Below are 21,786 nucleotides of genomic sequence, written 5' to 3'. Positions count from 1 at the left end.
GGTTATACTTGCGAGTGCAATGCGAGAAACACGCGTGAGTATCTCGCCTCAATACCCGGCACTGCCACTGGCACTCGAGACCAGAATGTGTGGCTGCATGTATTTCTCTGGTCCGAACCGCCAGCGGCAGTGCCAGGTGTTGAGGTGAGAGACTCGTGCGAGTTTCTCGCATTGCACTCGCAAGTGTGACCCCGGCCTAACTCAGAGAGTCACGTCACATGCAAAGGTTAATAAATAACATTTCCACATGTCTACTTTACCTGAGCACAAAAATAACTATTTTTGTGTTAGGAAGTTATAAGGGTTAAAAGTTGACCAGTGATTTCTCATTTTTTGCAACAAAATTTACCAATCATTTTTTTTAGGGACCACATCACATTTGAAGTGACATTGAGCAGCCTAATTGACAAAAGTTACACCATTCTAAAAACTCCAAACTAGATTCAAGAAGTTATTAACCCTTCAGGTGCTTCGCAGGAATTAATAGAATGTGGAAGGAAAAAATATTTAACTTTTTTTCACAAAATAATTATTTTTGACCCAATTTTTTTTACTTTTTCAAGGGTATCAGGAGATAATGGACCATACAATTTGTTGTGCAATTTCTCCTGAGCATGCTGATACCCCAGATGTGGGGGGAAACTACTGCTGGGGTGCACGGCAGAGCTCAGAAGGTAAGGAGCGCCATTTGACCTTTTGAATGTAAGATTTGCTGGCATAATTAACGGACGCCATGTCATGTTCGGAGAACCCTGATGTGCCTAAACAGTGGAAACCCAAAGAATGTCCCGAATCTACCTCAACATGAAGAACCTCAACTGAACCACATAGAAAAAGACATGTTGTATTGGAGATCAACGGGACAGAATAAATTACCAAGTATAAATATTTATTAGAAAAAAATAAGCAAGCTTCAACATTAAAAACAATTAAAAGGCACAAAAATACCTACAATGACAGAAGAGAAAAACATATCCCACAGACTGAGATGTACTTTGGCACCTGAGAAGGCTAGGCCAGGGGATTTCAGAAAGTACCCCTCCAAAAAACAGTTGATCAATTAATAATTGTCAGACAGTAATTCAAGAATAGACTTAATATTTGTGATAAAGGAGCGCCCCTACCATAGCAAATACCTGCAGGACATAATAAACGAAATTACCAACATGTGTGGTACTCTGTCCTGTCTGACAGGACGGACTGGACTTTTTGCTTCACTGTTGATGCCTCCATTAGGCTTGGGGAACCGCACACCTGACCGATATACATGAGTATGGAGCTCCCTGTGATATGAATGCCTATTGATCAGTGCTGGTGTTTGACTATGCTCCCTTATGCAGCTTATTATAGCCTATTTGGGAATATGGCAATTCAGGGGGTATGATGATTCCACATGTATTGTAGGTGGGTAATTCCTTTGCTCACATGTTGGTAATTTCATTTATTATGTCCTGCAGGTATTTGCTATGGTAGGGGCCCTCCTTTATCCCAAATATTAAGTCTATTCTTGAATTACTTTAGATTTAAGGCTGAACACCAAAACATGTATACTACACCTCATACATGCTGCCACCCCCCCAAAAAATCCTAGTTATCTTTTTGACTTAATAGAGAGACACCACCAACAGCTGTCTCACTGCCCCATGCATCCAGCTCAGGGGCTGCTCATGGCCTTGCAACTAGGGAGTCACACCAACCACCTACATCTCTGCCACCTACTGACTCTGGTTATCCATCTTCCTCTGTACTTTCAACACAATCATGGCAATGTCATACCAGTGTGGCAGGCCCATACGTACAGGAGCATGGCACCATAAGCCAACCACCTCCTATAATAGGGAGTTACAACCCCACATCTATCAATAATCTCCCCACACTTACTCAGCCAGCATGGCCCACATATCAAACACATTATGGGCAGCAAGGCCAATATGGGCCACAGTACAGGAAATCACATTTAGTTGCCCAGGGTGAAGACTGGCATCATGGTCCTCCACAGCAAACTTCAAATATTGGCCAACACAGCCAAAGATCTTACCGCCAACATACACAAGAACCTAGTTGGTATTATCATGGACCAGTGGTACTCACCAACAACCACTACCAACACAGCACAACCCCCCAGCAGCCATAAATCCAACAACACAGCAGCAAATCACTCTTCCCGAAAATCCCGACAATCCCCTGGCACCAACTTCACCAACCACATCACATCATTCTTTTTTGGATTTGTAATGTTTTCTATTGTTCTAATAGATAAATCCTTGCCAACGTTGGTTATTTCTTTGTTAAGCGGAAATAAAGCTAGAGTTTTATTTGTTTTTGGCGCCAAATAAAAGGCAATCTTGTTTTCACAGCAAAATGTGTGTTTAATAATCCAAAAAACATGTAAGCATTGTGCTAAGCCAAAATAATGAACACATGGTATGATTATTGTAATCAGCATCATCAGAAAAATAAAAAACAAAAAAACATCATGGCCCAACATTTTCTTGCCACGGTATGGATCCCTCAGGTGTAAGAATAATCTGTCATAATTTCACGCACTCTGAGGCCTGAAAGCTCTCTGCCTCTGGGCAAAGCATGGCTATTTGACAATTCTTCCTCAGCATTCTCAGACACACGCAAATCATAGATTTTTGTAAAACTGTATAATATTACACATCCAATCACAAAAATAGCCCCAAAAAGTACAATAGTCCATATACAAATGGACAAAGTATCTGCAAATATATAATACACCACATGAGATACTCTCTGAATGAAATAAGGGAGTCTCAGACCTAGATACTAGATAAAACATTGAATTTTTATTAATACAAATTTAAAAACATTATACAGAAAAGGTGCTGGAATGTACCAAGAGAGGGACACAAAGTCCTGGGAATCCACACACTAAACCCCATATGTACTATGGCTATATGTCAAAACAGTAAACCAGGGAATTATCATACCCCAATGAAACCTACTGCGAATGGGGGTACAGTAAATAATGTGCTAAACAAAGCCGCCCAAAAGGCAATACATACAAAAAATTGTGCACATAGAGTACCCCAATGAATATAGCGCAGTGGCACCTAGGTAAGACCACATGTATCCCAGATAAAAAACGGCAAGTACATACCACTGTATGGATCGGTGTGGAAGCCCGGACATTCCAGCACCTTTTCTGTATAATGTTTTTATATTTGTATTAATAAAAATTCAATGTTTTATCTAGTATCTAGGTTTGAGACTCTCTTATTTCATTCAGAGAGTATCTCATGTGGTGTATTATAATATTACACATGCCTTAATTACAATGTCCACATTTTGCTCGCTTAACTGGAGGGCACTAAGCAATACCCTCCCTTTTGCACATAAAATGCCAAACGCACATTCCAACAGAGGCCGTGCCCTCGTTAGTCTGTAATTAAAAATCCTTCGACATTTGTCAAGACTCCGCCGAGGACAAGGCCTCATAACATAGCGTGTGAGTCGAAAAGCCTCATCAGCCACTATCACAAAAGGAATTGGTGGACCACCTGAAGCAGGAAGACTCCTTGTCGGTGGAACACCCATTTGATTGGTCTTAAACCACCGACCCATTATGGAAGAATTGAAGATGCGAGAATCTCCAGTTCTTCTATAGGCTCCAATATCTACAATTATAAAATTGTATTGGCTGTTAACTAATGCCAACAAGACTACTGAAAAAATAACCTTATAATTGTCATATTGGGACCCTGAGTTTGGCGGCTTCTTGACCCGGATGTGCTTCCCATCTAAAGCACCCAGACAATTTGGGAACTGATAAGTCTGGTATATCCCATTTGCAATGCATTCCCAGTGTTCGGGGGTTGGCTCCGGCATGACTTTCTCGTCTCTGCAAGATAAGTAGACATGCTGCGGTCTAGAAAGACATGCTGCATGTGCATATACGCAGGGAAGCTGGAGGTGTCCCTGCACACATAGTGGAGATGGAATTTCCTAAAATACAAACCACTATGCTGTAACATCTGCCCCTAATTGAGATCCACCTGCGGATGTTAACATGTTAAATGCCGCTGTCAATCTCTGACAGCGGCATTTAACATGCTTGCGCTGGAAGTGTCACAAACCCCACCCATCGGCACCCATGTCCCTTGACCACGGGTCGCCGATGGGTTAGCATGACAACCAGGGGTCTGCAGGAGACCCTTGTCTTTGTCATGGCCAGATAGTTATGAGCACTGCCCAGTGGTCGGCACTCATAGCAAGTGAGCATTTCAGGTACAAAGTGCAGGGCTCAAGCCCTGCTGTGTGTAGCACAGCCGATTGGATGATCGCAGATTCTACTCTAAGGCCGGGGTCACACTTGCAAGTGTGATGCGAGAAAGTCTCATGAGTCTCTCGCATCAATACCCGGCATGGCCGCCGACTCTCGGGACTGAAGTGTGCTGCTGCATAGAAATACATTCAGCCGCACACTCCGGTCCCGAGTGCCGGCGGCAGTGCAAGGTATATTGATGCGCGAGATTCTCGCATCACACTCGCATGTGTGACCCCGGCCTAACATGGAGACTATTGAAGCAAGTGAAAAGTAAATTAAAAAAATGTTTTTAAAATTATTTAAAAAATAAAAAAATATAAAAGTATAAAACATCCCCATTTGCCCCATTCAAAATGAAATAACTAAAAAAAATACAAATACTTGGTATTGCTGTGTTTAGAATTGGTCGCTCTATCTATATATAAAAAGAATTAATCTTATCGGTAAACGGCTTAAGAAGAAAAATAATCAAAATGCCAGAATTAATTTTTTGGGTTGTCACAACATTGCACTAAAATTCAATAATGGGCGATCAAAAGATTACACCAAATTTGTATCAGTAAAGACATCAGCTCAGCATACAAACAAATAAGCCCTCATCCAGGCCCCAGATCCTCAAAAATGGAGATGCTACGGATCTTTAAAAATGACGCAATTTTTTTTAAAGCAAATTTGGATTTTTATTTTTCATCACTTAAATAAAATCAAACCTATACATGTTTGGTATCTATAAACTTGCAATGACATATAGAATCAAAATGGCAGGTCGTTTTTAGTATTTGGTGAACATGGTAAAAAAAACAAAACACACAATTGTGGAATTGCACTATTTTTGCAATTTCACCATACTTGGAATCTTTTTCCATTTTCCAGTACATTATATGGTAAAATCAATGATGTAATTCAAAAGTACAACTTGTCCCGCAAAAACCAAGCCCTCACACGGCCATATTGATATAAAAAATAATGGCTCTGGGAAGAAGATGAGCAAAAAATAGAAATGTAAAAACGGAAAATGGCCCGGGTGGGTGAATTGGTTAATATATAATAGAATTTACATTACTGGTTTGATTGCTTTAGAGCAGAGAGAACAGATTTAAACCAGTTTAGACTCACCAGCTGTTCTGCGACATCACTAAGCTCTGATGACATCACCACTGGGTTCTAAACTGGCACCAACATTCCGACAGTCTCATTTTCTGTACATACAGAAGGCGTTCACAAGTAGCTTCGTTTGTTAACACAAAACTTCATTCAATTTTCTTCATTTTGTTTGATTTTTCGTTTTCTTCATTTTATTTAATTTGTATATTCTCATTTTATTTGCTGTTTATTTTTCCTCCACTGATGGAGTTGAAAGGCCTACAACTTCTCCCAATACTGTTAGTATTGTGGACAACAGCTGGCCTGATAATATCATATACGCTTAGATATCTAAGAATCTATACCGGCGTCAGGTAAGAGGAATACAGTGTTCAAAGGTATTAATGAATTTAGGTGCAATATGATAGAATAATGTAACATTCACAATATTTTGTATTTTTTGCAGTTTGGTGGGGAGCTACTTCCCCAGATCCCCTTTCCTAATTGTCACCATGGTTGTATGTGCGATACTATGTAAGTAGAACTGAATTTCATAGACATAGCCATATATTTTTTGATTTTTTTGTGCTCGTGCCCCTTTCTTTCCTCCCTATCAGATGTGATGATACGTGGTCTTACATGTTCTCATTAATGACTCCTGTTTTGGGTCTGAACCAATCATTTTTGTTTGTTGTTTCAGCTTCTGTCATGGCACTTATTGTATATAAGTACCAGATGCTCCATCCAGAAACCAGAGATTCCAAACACAACACCTGGTACCAGAGGGCACTCCTGGCCATCGGACTCACCGCCTGCCTCGGACTGACCATCACTGTCCTAACTCTCGTTAATAAATAATAAAAATAACTTTAAAAAAAACAGTTGTTTAATGCAAAGAATCAGATTTGTTAGGTAAAATGTTTGCATTGGATTGGTTTGCTTCTTAAGGACCATTCAATTCAAACTTCCTGATATAGATATTTTAGTATTTCAGTGACATTTAAAACCTGACTGGTTGCTATGGTAGCTATAGGGGTGCAGAGTTTTAACCCCTTCCCAAATTGAGGGCAGAACAAAGTACTGCAGTGCGCAGGTGCCGGAATGGTCAGAGAGGCCCGGCGCCTGCGCACTGCAGTACTTTGCTCTGCCCTCAACAGGGCAGACAAAGTACGCCTGCGCCGGAGCCGTGGCTGAAGATCAGAAGAGGACATCTTGGAATGAAGATGGGAGGCGTTGCAGCGAACCAGAGACACCCATCCGACCGGACCGCAGCGAGACTGCCTCTGGGTGAGTATAATCTAACGTCTTTTTCTCCTTTTTCAGGTAACATCGGGGGCTTATCTACAGCATTACAGAATGCTGTAGCTAAGCCCCTGATGCCGGTGGGCTTACCTCACCCGCGATTTTCGGGGTGACAGGTTCCCTTTAAATGCCGCTGTCAATCTCTGACAGCAGCATTTAACATGCTTGCGCTAGAATTGTCATAAACCCCACCCATCGGCACCAGTGTCCCTTGACCATGGGTCACCGATGGGTTAGCATGACAACCAGGGGTCTGCAGGAGACCCCTGTCTTTGTCATGGTCAGGTAGTTATGAGCACTGCCCAGTGGTCGGCGCTCATAGCAAGTGAGCATTTCAGGTACAAAGTGCAGGGCTCAAGCCCTGCTGTGTGTAGCACAGCCGATTGGATGATCGCAGCTTCTACTCTAAGGCCGGGGTCACACTTGCAAGTGTGATGCGAGAAAGTCTCATGAGTCTCTCACATCAATACCCGGCATGGCCGCCGACTCTCGGGACTGAAGTGTGCTGCTGCATAGAAATACATTCAGCCGCACACTCCGGTCCCGAGTGCCGGCGGCAGTGCAAGGTATATTGATGCGCGAGATTCTCGCATCACACTCGCATGTGTGACCCCGGCCTAACATGGAGACTATTGAAACAAGTGAAAAGTAAATAAAAAAATGTTTTTAAAATTATTTAAAAAATAATAAAATATGAAAGTTTAAAACATCCCCATTTGCCCCATTCAAAATGAAATAACTAAAAAAAATACAAATACTTGGTATTGCTGTGTTCAGAATTGGTCGATCTATCCATATATAAAAAGAATTAATCTTATCAGTAAACGGCTTAAGAAGAAAAATAATCAAAATGCCAGAATTAATTTTTTGGGTTGTCACAACATTGCATTAAAATTCAATAATGGGCGATCAAAAGATTACACCAAATTTGTATCAGTAAAGACATCAGCTCAGCATACAAACAAATAAGCCCTCATCCAGGCCCCAGATCCTCAAAAATGGAGATGCTACGGATCTTTAAAAATGACGCAATTTTTTTTAAAGCAAATTTGGATTTTTATTTTTCATCACTTAAATAAAATCAAACCTATACATGTTTGGTATCTATAAACTTGCAATGACATATAGAATCAAAATGGCAGGTCGTTTTTAGTATTTGGTGAACATGGTAAAAAAAACAAAACACACAATTGTGGAATTGCACTATTTTTGCAATTTCACCATACTTGGAATCTTTTTCCATTTTCCAGTACATTATATGGTAAAATCAATGATGTAATTCAAAAGTACAACTTGTCCCGCAAAAACCAAGCCCTCACACGGCCATATTGATATAAAAAATAATGGCTCTGGGAAGAAGATGAGCAAAAAATAGAAATGTAAAAACGGAAAATGGCCCGGGTGGGTGAATTGGTTAATATACAGTATAATAGAATTTACATTACTGGTTTGATTGCTTTAGAGCAGAGAGAACAGATTTAAACCAGTTTAGACTCACCAGCTGTTCTGCGACATCACTAAGCTCTGATGACATCACCACTGGGTTCTAAACTGGCACCAACATTCCGACAGTCTCATTTTCTGTACATACAGAAGGCGTTCACAAGTAGCTTCGTTTGTTAACACAAAACTTCATTCTATTTTCTTCATTTTGTTTGATTTTTCATTTTCTTCATTTTATTTAGTTTGTTTATTCTCATTTTATTTGCTGTTTATTTTTCCTCCACTGATGGAGTTGAAAGGCCTACAACTTCTCCCAATACTGTTAGTATTGTGGACAACAGCTGGCCTGATAATATCATATACGCTTAGATATCTAAGAATCTATACCGGCGTCAGGTAAGAGGAATACAGTGTTCAAAGGTATTAATGAATTTAGGTGCAATATGATAGAATAATGTAACATTCACAATATTTTGTATTTTTTGCAGTTTGGTGGGGAGCTACTTCCCCAGATCCCCTTTCCTAATTGTCACCATGGTTGTATGTGCGATACTATGTAAGTAGAACTGAATTTCATAGACATAGGCATATATTTTGGATTTTTTTGTGCTCGTGCCCCTTTCTTTCCTCCCTATCAGATGTGATGATACGTGGTCTTACATGTTCTCATTAATGACTCCTGTTTGGGGTCTGAACCAATCATTTTTGTTTGTTGTTTCAGCTTCTGTCATGGCACTTATTGTATATAAGTACCAGATGCTCCATCCAGAAACCAGAGATTCCAAACACAACACCTGGTACCAGAGGGCACTCCTGGCCATCGGACTCACCGCCTGCCTCGGACTGACCATCACTGTCCTAACTCTCGTTAGTAAATAATAAAAATAACTAAAAAAAAAACAGTTGTTTAATGCAAAGAATGAGATTTGTTAGGTAAAATGTTTGCATTGGATTGGTTTGCTTCTTAAGGACCATTCAATTCAAACTTCCTGATTTAGATATTTTAGTATTTCAGTGACATTTAAAACCTGTCTGGTTGCTATGGTAGCTATAGGGGTGCAGCGTTTTAACCCCTTCCCAAAGTGAGACGTACATGTATACTCTGCAGTGCGTACATGTGTGTGTATTTCAGAGCTGAATGAGTGTGTAGCAGGGCTGAGTGTGTAGCAGGGCTGAGTGTGTAGCAGAGCTGAGTTTGTAGCAGGGCTGAGTGTGTAGCAGAGCTGAGTGTGTAGCAGAGCTGAGTTTGTAGCAGGGCTGAGTGTGTAGCAGGGCTGAGTGTGTAGCAGGGCTGAGTGTGTAGCAGGGCTGAGTGTGTAGCAGGGCTGAGTGTGTAGCAGAGCTGAGTGTGTAGCAGGGCTGAGTGTGTAGCAGAGCTGAGTGTGTAGCAGAGCTGAGTTTGTAGCAGGGCTGAGTGTGTAGTAGAGCTGAGTGTGTAGCAGGGCTGAGTGTGTAGTAGAGCTGAGTGTGTAGCAGGGCTGAGTGTGTAGCAGAGCTGAGTGTGTAGCAGAGCTGAGTTTGTAGCAGGGCTGAGTGTGTAGTAGAGCTGAGTGTGTAGCAGGGCTGAGTGTGTAGTAGAGCTGAGTGTGTAGCAGGGCTGAGTGTGTAGCAGAGCTGAGTGTGTAGCAGGGCTGAGTGTGTAGCAGAGCTGAGTGTGTAGCAGGGCTGAGTGTGTAGCAGAGCTGAGTGTGTAGCAGGGCTGAGTGTGTAGCAGAGCTGAGTGTGTAGCAGGGCTGAGTGTGTAGCAGGGCTGAGTGGGTAGCAGGGCTGAGTGTGTAGTAGAGCTGAGTGTGTAGCAGGGCTGAGTGTGTAGCAGAGCTGAGTGTGTAGCAGGGCTGAGTGTGTAGCAGAGCTGAGTGTGTAGCAGAGCTGAGTTTGTAGCAGGGCTGAGTGTGTAGTAGAGCTGAGTGTGTAGCAGGGCTGAGTGTGTAGCAGAGCTGAGTGTGTAGCAGAGCTGAGTTTGTAGCAGGGCTGAGTGTGTAGAAGAGCTGAGTGTGTAACAGGGCTGAGTGTGTAGTAGAGCTGAGTGTGTAGCAGAGCTGAGTGTGTAGCAGGGCTGAGTGTGTAGTAGAGCTGAGTGTGTAGCAGGGCTGAGTGTGTAGCAGAGCTGAGTGTGTAGCAGGGCTGAGTGTGTAGCAGGGCTGAGTGTGTAGCAGAGCTGAGTGTGTAGCAGGGCTGAGTGTGTAGTAGAGCTGAGTGTGTAGCAGGGCTGAGTGTGTAGTAGAGCTGAGTGTGTAGCAGGGCTGAGTGGGTAGCAGGGCTGAGTGTGTAGTAGAGCTGAGTGTGTAGCAGGGCTGAGTGTGTAGCAGAGCTGAGTGTGTAGCAGGGCTGAGTGTGTAGCAGAGCTGAGTGTGTAGCAGGGCTGAGTGTGTAGCAGAGCTGAGTGTGTAGCAGGGCTGAGTGTGTAGCAGAGCTGAGTGTGTAGCAGGGCTGAGTGTGTAGCAGGGCTGAGTGGGTAGCAGGGCTGAGTGTGTAGTAGAGCTGAGTGTGTAGCAGGGCTGAGTGTGTAGTAGAGCTGAGTGTGTAGCAGGGCTGAGTGTGTAGTAGAGCTGAGTGTGTAGCAGGGCTGAGTGTGTAGCAGAGCTGAGTGTGTAGCAGGGCTGAGTGTGTAGCAGAGCTGAGTGTGTAGCAGGGCTGAGTGTGTAGCAGAGCTGAGTGTGTAGCAGGGCTGAGTGTGTAGCAGAGCTGAGTGTGTAGCAGAGCTGAGTTTGTAGCAGGGCTGAGTGTGTAGTAGAGCTGAGTGTGTAGCAGGGCTGAGTGTGTAGTAGAGCTGAGTGTGTAGCAGGGCTGAGTGTGTAGCAGAGCTGAGTGTGTAGCAGGGCTGAGTGTGTAGCAGAGCTGAGTGTGTAGCAGGGCTGAGTGTGTAGCAGAGCTGAGTGTGTAGCAGGGCTGAGTGTGTAGCAGAGCTGAGTGTGTAGCAGGGCTGAGTGTGTAGCAGGGCTGAGTGTGTAGCAGGGCTGAGTGTGTAGCAGGGCTGAGTGTGTAGCAGGGCTGAGTGTGTAGCAGAGCTGAGTGTGTAGCAGGGCTGAGTGTGTAGCAGGGCTGAGTGTGTAGCAGGGCTGAGTGTGTAGCAGGGCTGAGTGTGTAGCAGAGCTGAGTGTGTAGCAGAGCTGAGTGTGTAGCAGAGCTGAGTGTGTAGCAGGGCTGAGTGTGTAGCAGGGCTGAGTGTGTAGCAGAGCTGAGTGTGTAGCAGGGCTGAGTGTGTAGCAGGGCTGAGTGTGTAGCAGGGCTGAGTGTGTAGCAGGGCTGAGTGTGTAGCAGAGCTGAGTGTGTAGCAGGGCTGAGTGTGTAGCAGGGCTGAGTGTGTAGCAGGGCTGAGTGTGTAGCAGGGCTGAGTGTGTAGCAGAGCTGAGTGTGTAGCAGAGCTGAGTGTGTAGCAGGGCTGAGTGTGTAGCAGGGCTGAGTGTGTAGCAGGGCTGAGTGTGTAGCAGAGCTGAGTGTGTAGCAGAGCTGAGTGTGTAGCAGGGCTGAGTGTGTAGCAGGGCTGAGTGGGTAGCAGGGCTGAGTGTGTAGCAGGGCTGAGTGTGTAGCAGGGCTGAGTGTGTAGCAGAGCTGAGTGTGTAGCAGGGCTGAGTGTGTAGCAGGGCTGAGTGGGTAGCAGGGCTGAGTGTGTAGCAGAGCTGAGTGTGTAGCAGGGCTGAGTGTGTAGCAGGGCTGAGTGTGTAGTAGAGCTGAGTGTGTAGTAGAGCTGAGTGTGTAGCAGGGCTGAGTGTGTAGCAGGGCTGAGTGTGTAGCAGAGCTGAGTGTGTAGCAGAGCTGAGTGTGTAGCAGGGCTGAGTGTGTAGTAGAGCTGAGTGTGTAGCAGGGCTGAGTGTGTAGCAGGGCTGAGTGTGTAGCAGAGCTGAGTGTGTAGCAGAGCTGAGTGTGTAGCAGGGCTGAGTGTGTAGTAGAGCTGAGTATGTGTCAATCAATGATGATTGGGTGTATGGCAGAGCTAAGAGTGTAGTAGAGATGAGTGACAATATAGCAAAGATGTCTGTTTGATACTGTATACTGTTCCAGCATTATACCTTGTGGGGGGCATCATATTGCATGATGGGGGTTCTGTGGGGACATCATACAGTGTTTTTGTAATTTGTAGAGTGCATCATACTGAGTGCAGGGGTTTGTGTTATGCGGGGGCATCATAGAGTGTAGTGGGAAAGTTTGTGGGGGCATTGTGAGCAGGTTGTGGGATACAGTAACAGACAGGAGACAGAGCAAAAGTTAACTTGGCTTACTGGAACAGGGGTATAATTCACGCAGGGAGGAGGCAGGGTAAAACTGGGGTTTAACAGTTTGGTATACGGTATGGGGTAAAGTGGATAATGGAGATAACAACAGTTCTCAAGAGTTAACTTATCAGTCTGATGGCCTCCTGACTAAAGAGTCTACAATAGGTACAGTGGTCAGCGCGGGATGGATCAGGTATTGCCCTGTAGGTGTCCTTGAGTCGAATCCCCATGGCAGCAGCTTATCCTAAGCGTCTTTAACTGGCCCCTTGGTCTGGGGTATGCTGCACAGGGTGCAACACAGTCCACAACACCAGTAACGGAGCCTAACGTAGCACGGCAGATGTATACCGGGGGTTGAGAGCACAGTTGTCAATGAGTCATCCGGTCATTCCTAGGCGGTGTGCGCACGTTACTCACAGGCCCAGAGTGTCTAGCACCTCTGCTTATACGCGTGCTCAGACTTTTTCTTAGTAGCCAAAGGTCATGCAAAGGTCAGTCTGGGTCTCTAAGTTTTCCCCCGGACAACAGAGGAGACAGCCCCGACAGTTCCGGACCCCCGGTCCGGTACTTCTTCTTACAGCATCATACAGTGTGATCGGCACTATGGTGGCATCATATTATATGTGGTATCTTGCTGTATAGGGAACCCTGTGGAGACAATAAAAGTGGTACAACTTGTTTTAAAAGTCGGTTATGTGGTTTAAGCCCCTAAATGCTTCCAGAATTGTGGGTTTCTGATTGGTCGCAATGGAAGCCATAGATTGCTGCCATTTCTGTCCTCCTGTGAAGCGCTAAGGCTTATGTTTGATTTTCTTATAATCTAATATACTGTATCTGTTTGTTTTGCAGACAAAATCGCTTCTGATGATTAACCTGCTGGCACTGACCATAACATATACCTTTGGAGCCATTTACATCTTGTTCCAAGCTATTTGTTTGCTAAGTACATCTTGCAGCTCCAAACATGTTAATGGCGTCAGACTGGTCCTAGCAGTAACATTCAACATCGCGTTACTGTTATGTATCCTTTTTACATGATGCACCTGTACAATGGTATTCTAAGTCAATAGCCACATATCTCCCATGTCCTCCATCAGGGCAAATGCACACATAATAGAAATGCTGCAGGATACTGTAGGTCGAAAGCATACCCTATTGCAGGGCTGGGCAATTAATTATCCCAAGGGGCCACATGACAGACCATGAATGTTGTGGAGGTCCAAAACAATAAACTGAAATTAATTCTGCTCAATATTCATATTAACATATTAATTATGTTATATTAACATTAATTGTATCACTTAATATTGAGCATCATTAAGTATATTGATATCCATCTATATACCCTATGAGCCCACACTCAACCCTCCTATATAATGTATCAGCCACATATAGCCTCTTATATACAGTATGAGCCCACACATAGCCCCTTATAAACAATATTTTGAGTTTGGTATCTAACCGGTTATGGCACGTTTCATGAAAGTGGGTGGGACACATTGTGCGGGAGCGAAGGTGGCTGGCGGGATCTGGACAATCCCAGAGTCTCTACAGTTGGTGGTGATCATCTGCCAGCTGCATTTCCACAGACCTTCATCTTTGGGCATTAGACATATGCACAATTGCCTTGCATTTACCAGAACTGTCACAATCTTTAGGGTACAAAATTAGGCTGTCTTATGCTAATATGGGTGTGGTTTACATGGGAGGACCCACAGATTTGTGCCCATTCCTGAGCAGGGTTTGGGGGGTGCTACTGAAATATCTATAGTAGATCAACAGTAGTGTTGGTAAGTATACCTATGCCATGATCATGTGTGATCTGACACTAGTGATCCTCTGAGTAGCATTAGTATTGGGTAACATAGGGTACCCTATGTTGGGTAGGTTTAGTTCAGTCATTAGATAAAGCTCCATAGGTATAGGACAGTGTTTCTCAACTCCAGTCCTCAAGACCCCACAACAGGTCATGTTTTCAGGATTTCCTTAGTATTGCACAGGTGATAATTTCATCACCTGCTCAAGCATTCATTCCATCGCCTATGCAGTAGTAAGGAAATCCTGAAAACATGACCTGTTGTGGGGTCTTGAGGACTGGAGTTGAGAAACACTGGTATAGGATGACGTTACTTTTCCTTTATACCCCCACATTCAGTTTATTCCATCTCTCTGATGCTACTATTCGCAGTATGTAAAAACCTCAGATGCTCGATGGTAAGTTTATTTTAATAGCTGCTATATAATCCATTTATGTCTTGTACAGAACCTTTGTATCTAATTTGTGTGACACTGTTTAGTAGCTGCCCGCCGCCACTAGGAGGAGCTCTCTGCATGCAGAATTTTACAGCACCCCATATATGCAGTTAGCTCCTCCTGGTGGTGGCTGCAGGTTGCCACTATTATTTAATTTATGAAGCTAATAAAACAGATCTTACCAATATAGCTATAATAAAAAATAAAAATGTAATCCCCTAAAACCATTATAAAGCATCCACATTTGTTCCATCCTCCAACCAATAACAAGAATAGCTATGAAGTCCCGTATGTAACTGCATCTACTGTTTTTAAAAATTTTAGATCTTTGATCAAGTTTTAAAATATCTATGGTACATCGCTTTTGGATGTTTTGCGCTGTGTGTGTTAACATTCTATCAAGATTTTCAGGTTAGTTCTTATAAGCTATGTTAATATAGATAATGTATAGTTACTAGTGATGAGTGAACGTGCTCACCACTACTCGTTACTCGCCCGAGTATCACTATGCTCGGTGTACTGGGCGAGCAGCGAGCATTTCCGGGATTATTCGCCGGTAACTGGTGTCTCCACCCAGCATTTTTGGTGGACTTTAGAGACCCAATCATGGTGCAGGGATTGTCTGCCAAGCCATGAAACACTGCAGTCATCTTTGTTGTGGTCGTGCAGTGATTGGCTGGGCTGCACAGCATCATCCCGAGTATAAGAGACCTGGCGCCGCCCTGCTCGCCGCATTCTGTTCCTTTTTCAGCCAGAGTAGGGAGAGCTGGTGTTGAAATAGGGTCAGAATCGTGGTTTTAGAGTTAGTGTAAGGGCTCCTTCTCACTCGCGAGAAATACATGCAAGTCTCGCATGTTAAAACCAAGCTCTGGCGGCAGCACTCTGGAGCAGAGCGTGCGATTGCATAGCAACACATGAAGCCGCACGCTCCGCTCTGGAGTGACGGCGCCAGAGCTTGGTTTTAACATACGAGACTTGCACGTATTTCTCGCAAGTGAGAAGGAGCCCTAAGTCTGCAACTCTTACATCCACAACTCCTGAGAAACCAACAGTCCTTTTTAGGGCTAATTCGTGGGTCCCGATATTGTAGCCCTAGGTAGGCAGGGCACAGCACATCCACATTAGTGCAAGGCCTGCAAGCACTGTATGTGCGTCCATTGCTCCCAGTGCCTCCCTCCCAAAGCTCCATAACTGCCTGCTGCTGCTGCAGCTTATTTACTATATACCTAGTTGGATTTTTTTTTTTCAAAAATTCACCCCCCAAAACCAGGAGTGGAACAAATAGAGGACCAAACTTGGAGCACACAGATATATGAGGGCTGTCACGGAAATACCAGACTGGCAAATATGTGGCCTTTTTATATTTTTTTAAGCTAAATAGTGCTGTATATAATTAGAGTAACAGACAGCAAAAAAAAGTGGTCCATCGGCCAACAATGACCAAACTTGGAGCACGCAGATATTTGAGGGCTGTCACGGAAATACCACACCCACCTAGCGGTGCAATATCGAGACCCACGAATTAGCCCTAAAAAGGACTGTTGGTTTCTTAGGAGTTGTGGTTTTAAGAGTTGCAGACCTACACTAACTATAAAACCACGATTCTGACCCTATCTCGGCACCAGCTCTCCCTTCTCTCGCTGAATCCGGAGCAGAATGTGGCGAGCAGGGCGACGCCAGGTCTCTTACACTCGGGATGATGCTGTGTGACCCAGCCAATCACTGCACGACCACAACAAAGATGGCTGTGGCTTTTCATGGCCTGGCTGACAATCCCTGCAGCGTGATTGGGTCTCTAAAGTCCGCCAAAAATGCTGGGTGGAGACACCAGTTACCACCGAATAATCTCGGAAATGCTCTATGCTCGCCGAGTACACCGAGCATAGTGATACTCGGGCGAGTAACGAGCAGTAGCGAGCATGTTCACTCATCACTACTTCTTACCTATGTAGCCAGTCACTCTAAAGGTACCTTCACACTCAGCGACGCTGCAGCGATACTGACAACGATGTCAATCGCTGCAGCGTCGCTGTTTAGTCACACAGACAGCTCTCCAGCTACCAATGATGCCGGTAACCAGGGTAAACATCGGGTTACTAAGCGCAGGGCCGCACTTAGTAACCCGATGTTTACCCTGGTTACCATCGTAAAAGTAAAAAAAACAAACACTACATACTTACCTTCCACTGTCTGTCCCCAGCACTCTGCTTTCCTGCACTGACTGTGAGCACAGCGGCCGTAAAGCACAGCGGTGACGTCACCGCTCTGCTTTCCGGCTGGCCGGCGCTCACAGCCAGTGCAGAGAAGCAAAGCGCCGGGGACAGACACCGGAAGGTAAGTATGTAGTGTTTGTTTTTTTTACTTTTACGCTGGTAACCAGGGTACACATCGGGTTACTAAGCGCGGCCCTGCGCTTAGTAACCCGATGTTTACCCTGGTTACCAGTGAAGACATCGCTGAATCGGTGTCACTCACGCCGATTCAGCGATGTCTGCGGGGAGTCCAACGGCGAAACAAAGTTCTGGACTTTCTGCAGCGACCAACGATGGCACAGCAGGATCCTGATCGCTGCTGCGTGTTAAACTGAACGATATCGCTAGCCAGGACGCTGCAACGTCACGGATCGCTAGCGATATCGTTCAGTGTGAAGGTACCTTAAGACTGTAGGGTGTCTGATAAAATAGGCAACAAACTGTACAGCGTTCAAGTAAAATCTCTCCATTCTTGAGAATGGAGAGGATTTTTTATAGTAGGTAAATTGCAACTGCATCAGTTTTTACAAGAACTTTCTAATTTTAGCCATTTAAAAACTTGAGACAACCCCTTTAAGTGTTATTTCTTTGAAAACCTTATGGCTTAAAAACTCAAAACTAATCTTGTGTATTTATTTTCTTTTCAGACATTACAATTAACCATCTCAAAAAAAGAAATCACCATCAAATTCAGGGAGTGCATCCCAGAAAGCATCATATAACTTACAAACCAGAAAATAGATATGTATATAGCTTTCCTTATCCACTTCCTTTCCAAATCCCTCCCTCACCTTATCCACTCCGTTTTCAACCCCTACTCTATCCTTTATCCACCTACCTCTTTGTTCAACACCTTTCCAACCCATACTTTATCCCTCCCACTCCTAACCTTGTTTAGTTAGGATTATCCACTACCTTTTTCCCACTATTACTTCATACAAAAAATATATATATATAAAAAAAAAATAAAAAAAAATTACAAAAAAAAAACATTAAACATTTAAAAAATAATAGTTTAAAAGGCATGACCCACCATGATCCTGAACACCTTCAGACACAAGTGTCAACAGGCTCCTCCAGTGTGTGGACATCTGATGAAGACTGATTACCATCTCAAATTGTGTAGTATGCTGGCTAATGAAGACCTAGCTAAAGAAAAACAACAAAAATTGATTTATTTTAAAAATTATTTGGTTGGTCATAACCCCTCTGGACAGCTTTAAACAGACTTCTCTATGTTAACATCCGATGAGTACTGAGAAACCATCTCAGCCATATGCAGGGGCAAGAATGATTTGTATGTAGTTACAAAATTCCACATCCTTTTTCCCACTGTAAGCTAGAAAATTAACAAAATATATAAAAATATTTAAAAAAATAAAAAAAATTTTTACAAAAAAAACAAAAAACATTAAACATTTAAAAAATAATAGTTTAAAAGGCATGGCCCACCATGATCCTGAACACTTTCAGACACAAGTGTCAACAGGCTCCTCCAGTGTGTGGACATCTGATGAAGACTGATTACCATGTCAAATTATGTAGTATGCTGGCTAATGAGGACCTAGCTAAAGAAAAACAACAAAAATCGATTTATTTTCAGAGTCTCCTGGTCATAACCCCTCTGGACACAGCTTTAAACAAGCTTCTATGTTAACATCTGATGAGTATGGAATAACCATCTCTGCCCTATAGCCTGCAGGACAAAAATGACTTTTATATAGTTATGAAAATCCACATCCCTTTTTCCCACTATTAACTGTTAAAAAAAAAACACCTTAAAACATTAAGCATTTAAGAATAATTAATTTAAAAATCAAGACCAACCATGATCCTGCTGGTCATATCCCCTCTGGACACCACTTTAAACCATCTTCTCTGTTAACGTCTCGTGAGTACAGATTAACCATCTTTGCGCTATAGTCTGCAGGACAAAAAATTTTCCTACTATTAACTACAACGAAAAATAAAAAATATTTAAAAAATAAATACATTTTTAAAAAAAAATAAAAAAATATTAAAAATTTAACAATAATTCATTTAAAATCATGGACAACCATGATCCTAAACATCTTCAGACGCAGACATCTGATGAAGACTAATTACCATCTCAAAATATGTAGAATACTGGCCATTGAAGACCTGGCTAAAAAAAAAACAATAAATCAGTGATTTATTTGGAAAAGCATAGTCTACTGGTCATAATTACCCCTCTGGACACAGCTTTAAACAGGCTTCTCTGTCAACATCTCATGAGTATTGATGAACCATCTCTGCTGCATAGCCTGAAGGATAAAAACAACTCGGATATAGTTATGAAAATCCACATCTCTTTTTTCACTGTTGATTACAAGAAAAAAAAAAGAAAAAAAAAAGAAAAATATTAAACATTTAACAATAATTCATTTAAAATCATGGACAACCATCTTTCCATGACCTGGAAAATACCCAGAATCACCTGACAGGAAGTGATACCTCTATTAACACGCATGCGCTGAAAGTGTATCCTGGATCACAAGGACCTCCATACGGCACATGCGCTACACCCATATTCATGCGCTAGACCTATAAATGCTCCACATGCAGGAACGCAAGGCTACATAATTGCGCATGTGCTTCCTCCATATTTATAATTCAGGCCATTCACCATATATATGATACTAGCGCAAATGGCCCATTGCAAAAGGCTGACTAAACGCATATTAGAACATGATAATTTGATACACTCTCACCATGTAACCATAGTTACTTTAACCAATAAACTGGAATGAAAGGGCACCATATATAAGAAAGAGGAAGGATAGAACACACTATGTCAAGATATTTTAGGAGCCAGTGTCTCTAAATTAAATACAAAGTAATCATCAAAAAGAAATGGTCACCATAATAAGTGAATATCCCAAAACAGAATACTTAAAGAGCCATGGCTAAATATGTTCAAATTAGCGGGCCTTATGACATTGGTTGTTCAGAGAAAACAGGCATATGAGATTTGTTCATTTAAACCTGAGGGGGTCAATGATCCCATACGAAAGATCCGTTCACACTCCTTCTGAAGTAAATGTCTATGATAATTACCTTCCCTTGGGTTAGGTTTCACCACCTCTAAGACGCAAAAGGAGATCTCGCAAGGGGGGTGTCCCGTTTGTGTCTGTTCTCTCCAATGTGCCCACCCGCCTTCTAACCTCTCTGCTGGTATTGACCAAATAATGGATTGGGCATGTACACGTGGCCAAATATATCACTCCTGTGCTTTTACAATTAGAAAAATTACATTGATAAAATATTTTTACCAGTTGAAGAACCACAAATGGATTTACACGGATACTCCCATTTGCAATTTTTTTACTTAAAAAATCTGCATATTTTTCTATTCAGCCAGGTGCACTCTGGAGTGTTCCTCCTAAAGAATCTATGCACCACTTCGTATCTAATAGACCGCCCCTTTCTATATGTGATCATAGGTGAGGGTCCCACCATATATTTCAAATCTGGATCAGCCCTTAAAATGTCCCAATGTCTGTTCAGGACCTTTATGACACTTCTGTTTTGACAATCAAAAGTGCCAATAACACAAATATGTTCTGGGGCATTTTCAGTGGGTTTAGTACAAGTTTGAAGCAGTCTCACCACAGCCGCAACATAGCCTCTGTAACCTTTGTGCCATTCCTAGATTGCACTACGGCCTCTGATTTCTCCTGAGCTTCGTTACAGCCTCTGCCTTGCCTGGGCCATATTACAGCCTCTTCAGCCTTTATGCTTTCCTAAGCCATGCTACAGCCCTTACAGCCAACAACTTTATCTGGGCTACCCTACAGCCTTTGACATGTCCAAATTCAAACTACAGCCTCTACAGCATAAAGCTTTTTCCTGACCTTCCTTTCAGCCTTCACAGTCTCACCATAGCCTCATCACAGCCTCTGCAGCCTTCAGCCACTAAAGCCTCTGCAGCCCATTGTCTTTCTTGGACACATTACAGATCCTGCGCCTACAGCTTGTCCTCATCCACACTACTGTCCCTTCCCTTATACCTGCTCTACAACCCTTCCTTTCATTCTACTATTAAATTATCAAATTAAATATAAATAAAGAAAAAAAATGTAGTTTTTTTTTCAGCTTTGATCGAAAAGGAAAATATAGCTTCATCATTATTAACTGCAGTGCTGTAGATGTATTGACATATCCTATTGTGAGATAGTACCATTGGACAGGTAGGGTACAATAAGATCCCTTTCTAAAAGTATGTTCAGACTAAGATCATACATTTTTAAGAAATCTAAGAGAGATGTGACAGTTATAGTTCATAAGGGCAGGCTGCATGGAGATTATAGTTCATAAGGACGCTTAGTGTGGAGGTGGAGATGAGCAGAAAGTTTGAAATTTGAAACTGCAATGTTCGCTAAATTTTCTCAAAAGAAACAATTTGTATCAAGTGCATTTTCTGCAAATCACAATACTGGAAAGTGACAAGAGAGAGAGTGAGAGAGCAGCAAGCAGCACCGACCATTGCAGAGCAACCAGTGGAAACAGCAATGCCAGTAAGGTGGATTGTGACAGAAAGGATGAATCCAGAACCACAATAGGGGATTACTCAGGTGATTCTGATTCCTCCTCCTAATACGGTACTCGTAAGTGTTGAGTGACTACCATGAAAGTTAATTTTGCAAAGGTTTTTTTTTTCATTTTCCCTGTTATGTAATCAGAAAAACAATGGAGAAAATGGAATAGCCATGAACCACCAATGAAATAATTAAAAAAATATATATTTAGTGAAACAACTGCCTTAAATAAGTTACAATAAATTTCAAATATATCAAATAAGGAGGGATAAAGGTGCAGAGCAGCAAATAGATCCAGCATATCAAACAGCACTCCATGTGCAGAACCTATACACCTCCCCTTGAGAAAGCTATACTTGAAACGCGCGTCGGAGCAGTGGTGGCAGGCT

General features: G+C 42.8%; 2 long non-coding RNA genes across 2 annotated transcripts; both read left to right on the top strand.

Moving 5' to 3' along the window:
• Window positions 1-260: 260 nt before the first annotated feature.
• Window positions 261-6,291, top strand: LOC138647340 (uncharacterized). Its single transcript, XR_011314947.1, has 3 exons — window positions 261-674; window positions 5,841-5,908; window positions 6,075-6,291. It is a non-coding gene; the product is annotated as an uncharacterized lncRNA (long non-coding RNA).
• Window positions 6,292-13,220: 6,929 nt separating this feature from the next.
• On the top strand, window positions 13,221-17,594 carry LOC138647339 (uncharacterized). Its single transcript, XR_011314946.1, has 4 exons — window positions 13,221-13,354; window positions 14,489-14,547; window positions 14,911-14,997; window positions 17,486-17,594. It is a non-coding gene; the product is annotated as an uncharacterized lncRNA (long non-coding RNA).
• The last annotated feature ends 4,192 nt before the right edge of the window (window positions 17,595-21,786 follow it).

This window comes from Ranitomeya imitator, chromosome 8 (assembly GCF_032444005.1).
Source record: "Ranitomeya imitator isolate aRanImi1 chromosome 8, aRanImi1.pri, whole genome shotgun sequence".
In the NCBI taxonomy this organism is placed as follows: Eukaryota; Metazoa; Chordata; class Amphibia; order Anura; family Dendrobatidae; genus Ranitomeya; species Ranitomeya imitator.
This window is presented reverse-complemented; position numbering and strand designations above follow the sequence as displayed.